This window comes from Drosophila gunungcola (genome assembly GCF_025200985.1).
Source record: "Drosophila gunungcola strain Sukarami chromosome 3L unlocalized genomic scaffold, Dgunungcola_SK_2 000002F, whole genome shotgun sequence".
Taxonomy (NCBI): domain Eukaryota; kingdom Metazoa; phylum Arthropoda; class Insecta; order Diptera; family Drosophilidae; genus Drosophila; species Drosophila gunungcola.
In genome coordinates this window covers 1,246,171-1,259,164 of record NW_026453178.1, presented here as the reverse complement: position 1 = coordinate 1,259,164, position 12,994 = coordinate 1,246,171, and the positions used below count along the sequence as shown (strand labels likewise).

Sequence of the window (12,994 nt, the reverse complement as noted above, 5' to 3'; positions counted from 1 at the left end):
CTCAGAGGATTGAACTCATTTCCGAGCGATGACATTGATATTTGCTTTAATCTGCAATACTTACATACTATATACTTACTTGCAGATAGAGCTAATGAGGATTTAACAAAGTTAATTAATTTGTTTACTTGATTAACGAGATTTTAAATAATCTTGGGGTATAAACAAATGAATGAAAAGGCTATCTTCAATTAAACAATGAGATCAGAGAGCCTTGAAAATGTCGGTGTTGAAATATTAAGAATTGGGATTTCCCCTTGGAAATTTATAGATTTATTTTTGGCTAGTACATCAAAGCATTGTAAAATATGAATTTAATTTACTTCATCCTTTTCTTTGTTGTAGTTTCTTTTAAATGCCAACACAACCACCATACATCTTTAATTGTACTTTGTTATTCTACCACTTCTTGGTCAATTCATCTTACAACTTAGTGAGATTAATGATCTCTCAATTGATGCCCAAGATTTATGAGCTTTAAATTGATCCGACTCATTTGTAACTCGGTGTCTTAACTCTTTCAGTCCTTGGTATCAAATTGATTTGTCAGCTTGTGGACTGCGGAAGGGCCAACTTAACTGGACCCAACCCAAACCGAATACCAAAAAAACCAATTGGGATGTCGATGCTATGTGAGTGCTTGAAGCGATTCGATTCCAGGGAAGTGAGCTGTTATGGGATGTCTTTAATGCCCATTGACAGAGCGCCGGGTGCAGTCCAGTCTACAAAAACAACATGCACTTCGGCAACAACATCAGCGACAACGCCACTGGTTGTCTAGTTAAAGCTAAAGTTAAAGCGAAATTCCCCCTGAGAAACAAACAAAAGCGCAGACGATCGATCGACAAAGTACAAACAAAAGGCATGCCACAGAGAAAAGGAGTGGGGAGGGTGGGAGAGGGGGGCTTAGCCAAAGGGAAAATATGGGAAGATCGGGCGATGGGAGGGGGTACCCGGTACCACCCAGGAAAATCACGATGACGAACTGATGCCCGGCCAGATACAGATACATGGCCCGCAAAAGGAAACATCGACAGAGGCAACACCTCTTGTTAGTTTTACTGATCATGATCGTGACAGCGGTAGAGAGATGTGCCGAATACACTGTTCAAAATAAGGGAAAAGCTCTGTCGATATTCTGATAGTAATTTAGAAAGCAAATTGTTGCAGATATATTAATTATATTTGAATAGGTATAACAAGTTTAAAGATTAAATAGAAATAAATTATTAATTATAGAAAAATTTAAATGAGTAACATTAATGATCTTAAAAACAATTTGTTAGTTCAGTATTAATCATTTAGTATTATTGTAATAATGTAGCTTGATAATATCTTAATAAAAATGGGTCCATGCCAATAAAATAATTGCTAAAATTAAGTATTTTTGAAATGTGTAATTTAGATTATAGTTCATAAAATGAATAATTTATAATACTTTGCCCAACTAAGCCTTAACCGCCGATTTCGATCAGTGTAACCTTTGGAGCCCTGCCCAGTGGACAAACTGATTGAGGCACGAACAGGCAAAACTCCTTCGTGGGTCAATCATCGGGTTCCTCCGACTTGAGGCTGCAGTTGGAGTTAGGGTCGGGAGTCGAGTTCATGTTTCACAGTTTGCAAATAACTCTAATCGGGCCTTCCTGCATCGGTGTGTGGGTGCCTCCCGCTTTCCCCCTGCTGCCATTTATAACTTTCCCCCTCCTAGGGATCCTGCTGCATTTCCCTCTTCTTTTCGAATCTGAACAAGCCATGCATTGTAAGTTCATTAGCGGCCCAAGTGCACGATTCGCTTGCTGTTGTTGTTGTTGTTATTGTTGTTGTTGTTGTTGTTATTGTTGTTGTTATTGTTGTTGTTCCGTATGCCCGATGTTGGATGGTGGATCGGACTTTAGTGCAACCTCCCCCACCACCCCGAAATGCATATAAACATGAGATTTTTCTGCACCTCCTGGACAGGCTTTTATTTTTGATACCCAAGCAGGGAGTACTGTGATTTTAGCAACAAGATTAATGAGCACATTAAATATGTTGAAGGAATACAGAAGATTTTTGTAAAAAAAACCTATGGAATAGAATTTTAGATCAGGTAAAATAAAATTATAGAGCCTTGCGGAAACTGATTTTTTATAAATGAGCATAGCTTTTTAATTTTAATGATATAAGCATTTTTCTAATTATCAACAAGCCCTAATGCTAACTATATACTTAAGTTACATATATGCTTAAAGTACTTTTTTTTAATTTTTGGGTACTGTTCCCTGGGACTCAACTTGGTAGATTGCTTATTATTTATGCTTGTTTATTATATATTAAACTCCTCCGTACTAAATAGGCATAAATTATAATAAAATTATATTAAGATATTTGTCGCAATATTAAAATTAAACTTTGTTAGTTGATGTATAATAACACTGTAGACGATCAAGTCAAGTTTAATGAAAGTCAGCCTACTAAATCCTAGGGTATTTAAGTTTCGTTCACTGGAGCTTATCGTCACTGCTTGTTAATCTTTTTTTTGTGCTTTTGCATACCTGGGAGCTCCGCCTAACTAACTAGGCAAAATCACTCATACTTGCAGCCACAGTGCACCACATGTGGTCGGAAGAGCGAAGAACCGGCTCGCCAGGAGCAAAATCGGAAAGGGGAGGAGAGGTGGTAGAAGAGGAGGAGAGAGGATGGCAAAATCTTCCAGCTCCAGCGGCACCCTGCAGCTAAAAGAACGGGGTGTATTGAACCGCATCAAAGGCAACAAGACAACAATACGAGCAAAGTCAAAGCCAAAAGTCAAAACGTGAGCCGGGAATTGCAGGCGATCTCGCGTCCCCCTCTCGCCCCTCTCTCTTTCCCCCTTTCTTCTCTCGATTCCCCCTTCTTCACTCCTACCGGTAAACCTGACCAGTAAACCTGGAAGTTTTTTTTGTATTCTACCTTTTTATCGCTCTTTTAGCAAGCCAACCGATGACGCTAACAAGGCAAGAGCAACAACAATCGCACGGGGGCAGAAGAATGATCGAAAGGGGTTCTCAGAAGAATCGGGAAAGGGTGTAAAAGGGAGGTGGAGAGGGAGAGAGAGCGCCGGAGAGAGACGGAGCTCGTGGGCTGACGGCGTTATCTGGTAACAACGTGTTACGAATTACTTTTAACAAGACCCTTAGCAGATAAAAACCAGAAAACCGGTCGAGAGCGGGTTAACCAGGGAGAGTAAGATAGAGCGGTAGGCCGGAAGAGAGTCTTCAGAAGAGATTGGAACGTGCGCTCATTAGCGAGGTGAGCATATAAACAGGAAGGAATTGCAATTATCCCGCACCAAGGAGGGGGGAAATAGAGAACTCCGAATACCCTGTACTTCTAACACCACCGCCAGAGAAAGTCAAAGAACTTGCTGAAATTTTAGCAGGGTGCTCTGGAAAAATCAGGGAGAGAAAGAGAGAGTAAATGGAAAACCTGAAAATATGCCAGACAACAACAGATGCGTCTGACAAAAAATGGGAGGAAAAGGGGATCGGGTGGCGGAGGGTGGTGGTGGTTTGGTATGCGAAACGCAGCACATGTGCAGCGAAAAGAGGAAGAGCAATCAGGAAAAGGAAAGAGGAGAGAGCTGAGAGAAGGAATACGGAAAAAACAAGGACGAGGAACAAAAAAGAGCGCAAGAAAGTGTAGCTGTCAATGTAGTCACAGATTTGTCACCCAGAGAGAGAGTTGACAACTTTTATACGGGGGTTGGGAAGTCGCAAGTGGGTTAATAATGGGAAAACAATAGGTGGAGTAAAAGAAGGACCAGAAAAGAATAAAATTTAGTCAAGCGACTGCATAAGAAACACAAGTAAAAAACTAAAAAAAAAATAGTAATAAAAAGTATAAGATATCTTTATGGTCTGAAAGAATTCAAATGTTAGAATATTCAATAATAAAGGCATTAATGCTTTAATAATGTAAATTTAAGTTACAATTTTTATTAGGCACATTAATTAGTGAGGAAAAAATCTTAAAACTAACACAACAAAAATAATAAAAATAAGATGCTTCCTCCTGATAATCCTATTAAACATGCAACAGGAAATCGCTGTCATAAAACCGATTTACATAGGCATTGTAACCGTAAAACTCACCTTAGAAATACAGACGTACGAACCCAAATGCAGCCATTAAAAGTTTACTTCCTTCACATATTTATTTAGCTTATGCAAAAAGTAACGAAATGCAGGGCAAGGCAAACAAAAAGAAAGCAAACCGTAAACAAAACATTTATTTAGCTGCATTTATCGCATGCTATAGGAAAGAGTTCTCTCTTCCAAACTCTCTTCCAGTTCCAATCACCCTCTCTCACTGCCCTCCCGCACAATTGCCAGCGACGTGCGAGCTCAGTTCTCAGTTTTGGTTCAGTTCTCTTTCGACGATCGGAGCACTCGGTTCAGCGGACGGATGGTTACCGCTCGAAAATAAATCCAACGTAAAGTCTCGCGAACCCTAATTGCACCTTTCAAACGGCAATTAATCAATGAAGAAAATATTTACCAAAAATATATATAAATATCTTTCTTTTGTGCGCAAATCGAAAGCAATAACAATAGCCGAGGGCAGTCGTGAATAAAAAGAAGTTTTATAAAATAGCCACCAAGTGGCGTCCTCGAATAAAAGCGACAGAAAATACAGAAAACGAGTTATGAAAATACAAATTGTGGCCGTGCCATGTGAGAATGTGTGTTGAAAATTGTTATAAAGAAACAAGATTGGCCGTTTGTGGTCGTTGTTATTGTTGCTATCCCGATCTGTGATCGGTGATCGACAAGCGTCAACTGAAATTGGATTTTCGGCGCTCAACGTAACAAAAAACCGAAAAACAACCAAAAAAAATCTATGAAAAATATACATCCTACACCTTTAACACTTGAGATAGCGACAACATTTGGCGCAACATGAAATTTTAATTAAAAAATCTGTCCAAAAATAAAGTAAAAATTACTTGCAGCGGGCAACAAAAAGTTTCTATGAGAATCGGCGCAAGTATCTGTGTATCCGTCAGATATTCTCTATCCGTGTGAGCCTGCATCTCCAGGTGTCCGTGCGGCTGTGTGAGTGTTTGATGTAAGCAGACGTGAAATTGGATTAACTTTGACAGACGTACGGCGGTTTTTAATTACCACCAAAGAGTTTTTCTTTTATTTGGGATTAACAGCGCAAAGTTGGACCAGCTCCCCCAGGTAAATGTCCATATCCATATAGAAAAGTAAAGTTGGGGAGCCAGCGGATTTCCATTACACTGGGAGTCAAAGATCAGTTGCGGGAGATCCGTTTAATGGGATATGCCAGTCAGTCAAAATCCAGGGGCGAACCGATCTCTAAATGAGGGGGAAAAGTCTGGGAAACAAATCTCCAACTCGAGCAAATGAAAATTACTTTCAGGAAATTATTTTTACCAAAGCTGATTCAGTTGGACATAAGCTTATCTGAGCTGGGTGGGAACCATTAGGTGGATACCTTTAAAAATACTAACACAGCAATAATTAGAGACCGTTATAATAAAAATAGATTTTAAAAAAATCGTCATAAAATCCATTAATTGAAAAAGCATTCGATGAAATTAAATATATTTTTATATATCCATGATAAGTAGATTATTTACAAATTGAATGTAACAAATTTATTTGAAATTTCATCAATAAAACATTTAAATATTTAAGTATTTATTGTTGAATTAAATCAAGAACCTTGTTATTCTTAAAAGCAGACTATTGAGTTATTGTATAATATTTTGTCTTCCAAATCAAATATTCGACACAGATCTAATCTTGCTATGTATATATAAACTTAATATAGTTTCCGAATAGGGTATCAGCAAAGAAGATTGAATGGTCTTGAGGCTTCATAAATCTTTGTGGGAACTTTGGAGTTGATCCCATTCAAAATAGTACAAATCCCGAGGGTCAAAAACTCAGTGAATATTTAACCCCAACAACAGTTACATATGGTTATTTTTACCGTTTTATTCGTTTAGCCAGGCACCTTATCTCTGTTCGATTTCTGTTCGGCTGGCTTTTTGTTTACTCAACAACAAAAATTGCGGCTGTTACGTTCTTTTTTTTTCGACAATTTTCGTTTATTTCATTCGAATCAATATTGCCGTCAAATGAATGGAGAACCACGAACTGAAATCTTATCTCTCACCAAAGGGGGAAAAAGTGGGGTCTGGAATGCGTGTGTGTGTCTACATTATTTCATTATTTGTTGTCAAAGTTTTGGCTGCCGAGGCAGCGACTACCAGAAATACTACCATGCAATCGACAGAGTTGGAAAATCAGTAAAAAAAGAAGGGAAAACATAGAAGAGGGAGTGAAAGAGCCACAGATAGAGGGAGAGCGCAGATTGCAGGTGCTTGGTGCTTAATGCTCTACCTGGAAAAAGTTGGAGTTTGTCTCTGGTCTTCGACTTAATCTGTGATCAAGATAAGCCATTGCATGTCGATCGTTTCGTGTTCGAGATCCTATAGATAGTTTTCCTCTTTCTTTCTTTCTTTGCCAGTTTATTATTTTTTTTTTTTTTGTGTTTCTGTGTGGAAAATTATGTTCCTCTGCGGTCATAAATTATGCGTAACGCGACACCTTCGTCTACAGGTTTCCAATGTGTCGTTAAATATTTTATTTCATTTCTATAGCTCTGCCATTGGTATTTTTTTTTTTCGCATGAAGCGAAAAGGCGGAGGACTCGGATCGTTGAGACAAGAAATGATTTCATTAATTTTTCAGTTAACAGCAGACGCTCCCAAGGTTAGACCCTCTCGTTAAAGGCTAAAGCAAAAGCAAAGCAAAAGCAAAAGGTGTTGGCTCAACTGCCCGCGCAGAGCCGGCTAAAAAATATCAATTTACATACAGAGACACAGGGACATCATGTGGTGCTCTGTGTGCCCAATTCCCGATTCTCGGTTTCTCCTCCGGGCCTGGCCCGCACTTTCGCAATTCGAAAAATTGCGCTTTGTCACACAGCAAACGACTTTCGGCCGCCTGCTGGGGCGACACTCAAATGCCAGGCCGTGCTGTTTGCTCTTCTCTGCTGGTTGCAACTGCCGAGTGTTGCCTGTTGCCTTGGGCACAGTGGTAGTCGAACATTCCAGGAAAATATCCTGGAGAAATTCTATTCTTTATCATTAAAAATGGAAAAATATATTATTATTTATCAATTCTATATTATTGATTTTGTAAATATTATTAAAATTTTAACATATATTTAGATTTCTTTTTTGGTTTTACTTTACAGAACTTTTGGAATAACAATTTGAGTTTGGATCAGTTTTTGACTCGTTGTGTAAACAATTTTTTTTACAAAATTTGAATATCATTTTTAAAGAACCAAGATCAAGTACCTATTATTATTTAGTTCAGAGGTATTAATTGCAGTATTAAACTTCATATAAATGCAAAGACAATATATACTTTTTGTTAATTATATGCTTTTACTTGTTTTAAGGTATTTTATCATTAACTTTTCCTAATATTATTGCGTGTAAGGACTATTTCCGCTTAACTTTTAGTCTTTAAAAATAGTAGAAACCCCTTCTTCCTGAAAATCCTTGACCACTGTACCAAGTGACCTCCCGCAGCTTTACGGCATGTCTGGTACTCCGGTTCCCTGTATCTTCTCGCCGGTTTCCTCTTCCCGCCTCCGCTCTATCTCCCGAACAGGTGATCATTTTACAAACGGTCCTGGGCTACCTGTTCCCGCTGGTCCCGGCGATCCGAGAATCCCAAAAGTCAGCCATAAATTATGTTTTGTTTGCTTTTTGTCGCTCGCTGGTTTTTTGTCTCCTCCAATGGGCTTGGCTATAAATTTCTGGTTGACTCTTTCCACTTGTCAAAGACATTTCATTTTCTTGGTGCTTGACTTGGTATCTTTTTTATGATTTTTCGGGGTCTCCTTTAGCTTAATTGTGATTGCACGAGGATTATCTCTTTTTTTTGTAGCAATTGGCTGCTGCGAAAATTTATTGACACTCGGCCAGTGAGTCAGTCAGTCACTCACTCACTCAATTCAGCGGGGAGATGTCAGTTGACTTGTCACCCGCGACGGGTTTGTCAGTTTTGTATCCTGGTAAACGTATTTTGCTGATCAGCCACGATGGAGCTGTCAGCTTAGGCGCTAATGTGCATACTAATGTCGGATGCTTCAGGAGGTTTATGGCAAAAAGAGTGGGAATTGACGGCGAAACTATTTGGGAATGTTCTGAGATTTAAGCAGGTTGTAGCGCAACAAGTGCTTGAGTTTTAAGTTGACTTGAATTGGGGAAAAATAGGTATTCGTTATTTTTTTTTAATAAATAATTTTGGACTATAAAATTGTGTATACTTCTAGTTAAGAAACAAATTTTAAACTTTTGAAAGTATCAAAAAATACCTACAAACACATGTCACAATAAAACACAAGCAAATGCATACAAATGATTATGGTATAAACTCAACAAACAGTGCCACAATGTTGTCATATCATTCTCAATTTATCGAGACCGCAATCATCATCTGCCACATGTGGCTTTCAGTTCCACCTTTTGCCTGTTCCACCTCCGATGGCAATTTGTCCGCGGGGCAGTGGCATTATGTTATGTGTTCCCATGATCATTTACCGATCTTGTTATAATTATAAAACCCACAATTGTCTTATTGCGGGTATCCTCTGCCAGAGTCTAATCATGTTGAGTCCCGGGCAACTCCTCCTCCAGTGGGCAACCGATAATTTACGAACAGCCTGAGCAACGACCCTCGTAATTATACAAGCATTGCCATCTCTGTTGCACTGTTTCTCGCTCCCTTTTTTTTCTCTCGGTACACATGTGGCTTGTTTAAATAACACCAACATATTGATTAATTTTCGAAGCAGGGCCGAAGACGGGACTTGACATGGTTCGAAACGGGCCAGAAGCAGGTCTCGAGTCGTCCATCAAACTGGCCAAGTCAACCCGAGCCCCGTGCTGCAATTCATCAAACTGCGGGCCACAATGTGTTGGTCTTCTTCCTTGTTTTGATGCACAGAAAGAAATATATACTACTCTAAATTCTACATTTGAAAAGCAAAAAAAAAAAAAACTTTTTGTTTAATTATAATTACAAATAATATTGCTTGTATCCTGATTATCAAAATTATTCCTTAACAAGAATATGAAATCTATATTTTTCTCACAGTAAGTGGTCTTTTTTTTTTGTTTGGCCTCGTTTTGTTTGATTTATTTTGCAGCTCCCTCAATTTTCCCCATTCGGTCATATCATTAGGCATGAGGCTCTCTCTTTCCCCGAGGTTTTTTTTTTTCATTTTTTTTGAAGCCCCTGCCCATTGTGGTTAGCGGAGGAAAACCGAAATCAATTTGACATGATTGCCATGGATCATAATTTTTTTTTCTATCTCTTTTATTCGGTTGGTTTCTTCGGCGCTTTCTTTGGACCCCGGGTTTTTGGTGTGTGTTTGTTTTGAATATTTTGTTTGCCGGCTATTAGGTTTTGATTATTTATGAGCTGAACCCATGGGGCACACACACTCCACAGAGAACTGCTCATGGCTCGTTGGAATTGGCCCGGCAATTAGCCAACACAAACGCCTCTCTAACCGAAAAACGATTATTTGTTTTTAAATGAAAAATCACCAAAAGTCACAGAAAACGTCGAAAGACAAAAGAAGATCAGCTTTCGGTTCCCTTAGATCTCGCACTTTTTCTGAATATTATTTTAGCATGCCAGCAAACTATTTGTCTTTGGCCAACAATCAAACTGAAATTGCCTTTTAATGGCAGTTTACTTATTTATTTATTTGTTTATCTTTGCATATCTTAAAGGTTTGCCAACTTTGAAGGCAGCTTAAGACAGAAAAATATACCTCCCGTCTCCAGACCAATTTATCTCTTATAATTTTTCAATAAATTTATTGTTTTTCGTTTTCTTTTGGTTTGCGTTTTTTGTTCGATTGTTTACGAAAAACATTTATTATGCATAGTTTGGTTAGACAGGCGAGCAAGCTATCAATTTTTCACCTTTCGTATCTGGCAGATACATCAAACAAAAAGTTGAAACTTGTTGCTTGGGTTTCGGTTTTCTAGCGTTGTTTGAATTTCTGGCTGTGCTGCTTGCTAACTGTGTCGCTAAATGTGCTGTGCGGTGTTGTTGGAGGAGATAAATTCCATAAAAATCAACAGCAACACACTCTAAAATCGACGACTACCTAAGCAACAGTAACAATGAGAAATGAGAAATGACAACGGCAAACGACGACGACGACGCTATCTGAGGGAGAACTGATGATGATTTATGAGCGTCAGAAATCAAGTAGAAAATTACGGTAATAGAAGAACACAAGGCAGACTGCACATAGATACACACGCACACACCCGAATAAATTCAAACTCATAGATACACCTTCATTGCTACCTAGATTTCCAACTTTACTCGAGAGGTTAGCACCGACAACAGAAAATACAAACAAAATCGACACCACCGTACATTGGGCAATTTTAACTAGAATTTATTTCGGGTTTGAGCAAACAGAGAGCCCACATGAAAAAACGATAAAAACATGTTTTCCAAGAGTATTTTGTTGGGGGTACCTAGCTATTTTTAATATGCTAATTGCCAATGCAAATATTGAGCATGCGCCTGGCTGAAGCAATTTGCATTTTATACGAACAAAACTTAAAGTGTCGGTTATAAATCCAATGGCCCACTCAGACGTGTGGGAGAATTGAAAATAGAAACACATATTTATGGCATTTTTTCTTTCGTCGGGCATCAGTTTCGCTTCGAGTCTAATTCATTTAGCAAGACGACACCTTGTTAGAGCCCTGACTTATGACGGGATGTGGGGGGATATTTTCAAGCTGACATGTGTGTGGCTTTTAGCTGGAAATGTAGCGACTAGGTGTTAATTTTGTTTGTTATTCGAACCAGTCGCCAGTCCCCAATCCCAAGGAACAAATAGTTCACAAGCGAACAGCGAAGAAACACAGTTCTAAAATGAAAATTCCCATTAAAAATGAAAATTAACAAGACATGCGGGCGAGTGTAGGTGTTGGGAAAATTACACGGGCAGGGGAACAGCCGCAACAAGTGGAAAATTTAAATGGAAATTATCATTAAAAATTTATGGTTACCAAAAGGTCAAAGAATTTTCAGAGTTATCTAAAGTTTTACAATTTAGTGGCTTAAAGGTTATTACAGTTTCAGAATATATTGATGAGTTGTTAAAATAATAATTTAAAATGCAGATACTTTTTAAGCCAAATAAAGTATTTTTAAAATATATATGTATATGTATATAATTTAATAGACATAAACATATTTAATCCAATTTAAAGGAAATTATACTTTGAACTTTCATTCAATTGTTAAAAATCTCATGAAATGCATTCCAATCGAAATGACTCACAAGTTAATTAACACAGACCAAGCGAATTCCTCAGATTGAATACGATGTTCTGGTCTTCTTAGAAAGTTTCGCTCAACACATCCTTTTGATCACTCATTCCCCCAAGAATCAAACGAAAACAAGCCCAGATGAAACTTATTTAATATGCCTTATATAGAAAGCAGTTAATTAAATCGACCCTGTAGGAGGGCGGCCGTTTCTGGCGGGAGCTTCCCTTGAAATCAGTTAACAAAAGCCCAAAGATAAACAGAGCCAGTCGAGGAGGATGCAAAGCGAAAGGGGCACCACTGAAACCAAAAAAAAAAAAAATGAAACGAAGAAAGAAAGGCAAGGAGCAGGCAGACCCAAGTTGAGTTGAGTGTATAAAAATGCCCAAGTTTAAACAGAATTCAGATCGGGATGCCGAGGAAGGAAGGGCGATGGGATGGGCAGGCATCATTAATTCTCACCCAAGTGTTGCACGACGACTGGAGCGTTTCCTACCGCTTCCTCGGCCCGTTGTGCATATTTCCAATTAAAGCGACTTGCAACTCTAATGAACTTGAAGATATCAATCTACGCGCTGTTAACCCTAAAAAACCGCAGACAGACGGCAACGAAGAAGTCCGGCACGAAATAAATGTCAAGCTAATTAAAAGGCAGAGAAAAATCTGTGGCTGCAATCGAGCATGCAATATTACTCATAAATATCTCGTCTGGCCTCTAGCAGCAGAAACTTTGTTTAGAGGTAGCAAAGCAAATTAATTGAAATAGGTCCCAAAAATAGAAGCCACAACTGAAGTTTCTGTTGCATGTATCCAACAGATACGCATCTCTGGGTTGCATCTACATGCACATGCTTCGCTCTCAGTCCATTCCAAGTGAAAAGGAAGCGCTCGGCTCGCGTTAAAACAAACAAAAACATATTTTACTTATAAACAGAACTCAGAACAAAATAATTTTATTTTCAGCAGCCAGCATCAGGTTCTCTTGTATCTCGGTGTCTTCCTTTAGCACCGCCTCTCTTGAATTTACACATGGAGAAATTTCAAAATACAAATAATTAAATTTAATCATTGTAAAAAAAATTTTGCAAATAATTTGTTGTTATAGTATTTTGGTATTATATTTTTATATTTAGTTTTACAATACCTATTTAAAACTTGAATACTAACCCTTCCTTAAAATTAATTAACTTTTTCAATTAATTCGAGATTTCCTTATAAAAATCATGTTAAATCTCAAGTTTAATAATATATTTATTATATTTTTCTCTCTGTACTTGAGTATCTTTTTGGGCTCTCGCATCGAAACATAATTAATTTCTGTTTGTTTAAGGTCTGCGCCTGCGACTGACTGTTGTTTCCTGCGACGGCAATGACGATGGCGATATTTGCTTTCCTCCGAGCGGAGGAGAGATTCGAGAACTAAGAAGGGGTGCCTCTGCCTCTGCTCCTTGAGATTCATTGGAATTTCAATTTTCAAAAAACGATACTCCACACAATACATATTCATTGTCGACGCTCGCCGTCGTGTTGGGCATTTAAATGCTCGCTCATAAATTTGTTTTCTGCTTTTTTGCAATGTCATAAATTAAACATTTTCGAAACTGATACGT

At 38.3% G+C, this 12,994-nt stretch overlaps 1 protein-coding gene across 1 annotated transcript in view; it reads left to right on the top strand.

The window, feature by feature from the left end:
• The first annotated feature begins 4,377 nt into the window (after window positions 1–4,377).
• Window positions 4,378–12,994, top strand: part of LOC128257796 (frizzled-2) — a 28,523-nt gene continuing 19,906 nt past the window's right edge. The window contains exon 1 of the mRNA XM_052988995.1: window positions 4,378–5,204. The gene's annotated coding sequence lies outside the window, so the exon portion shown is untranslated. The remainder of the gene's footprint in view (window positions 5,205–12,994) is intronic.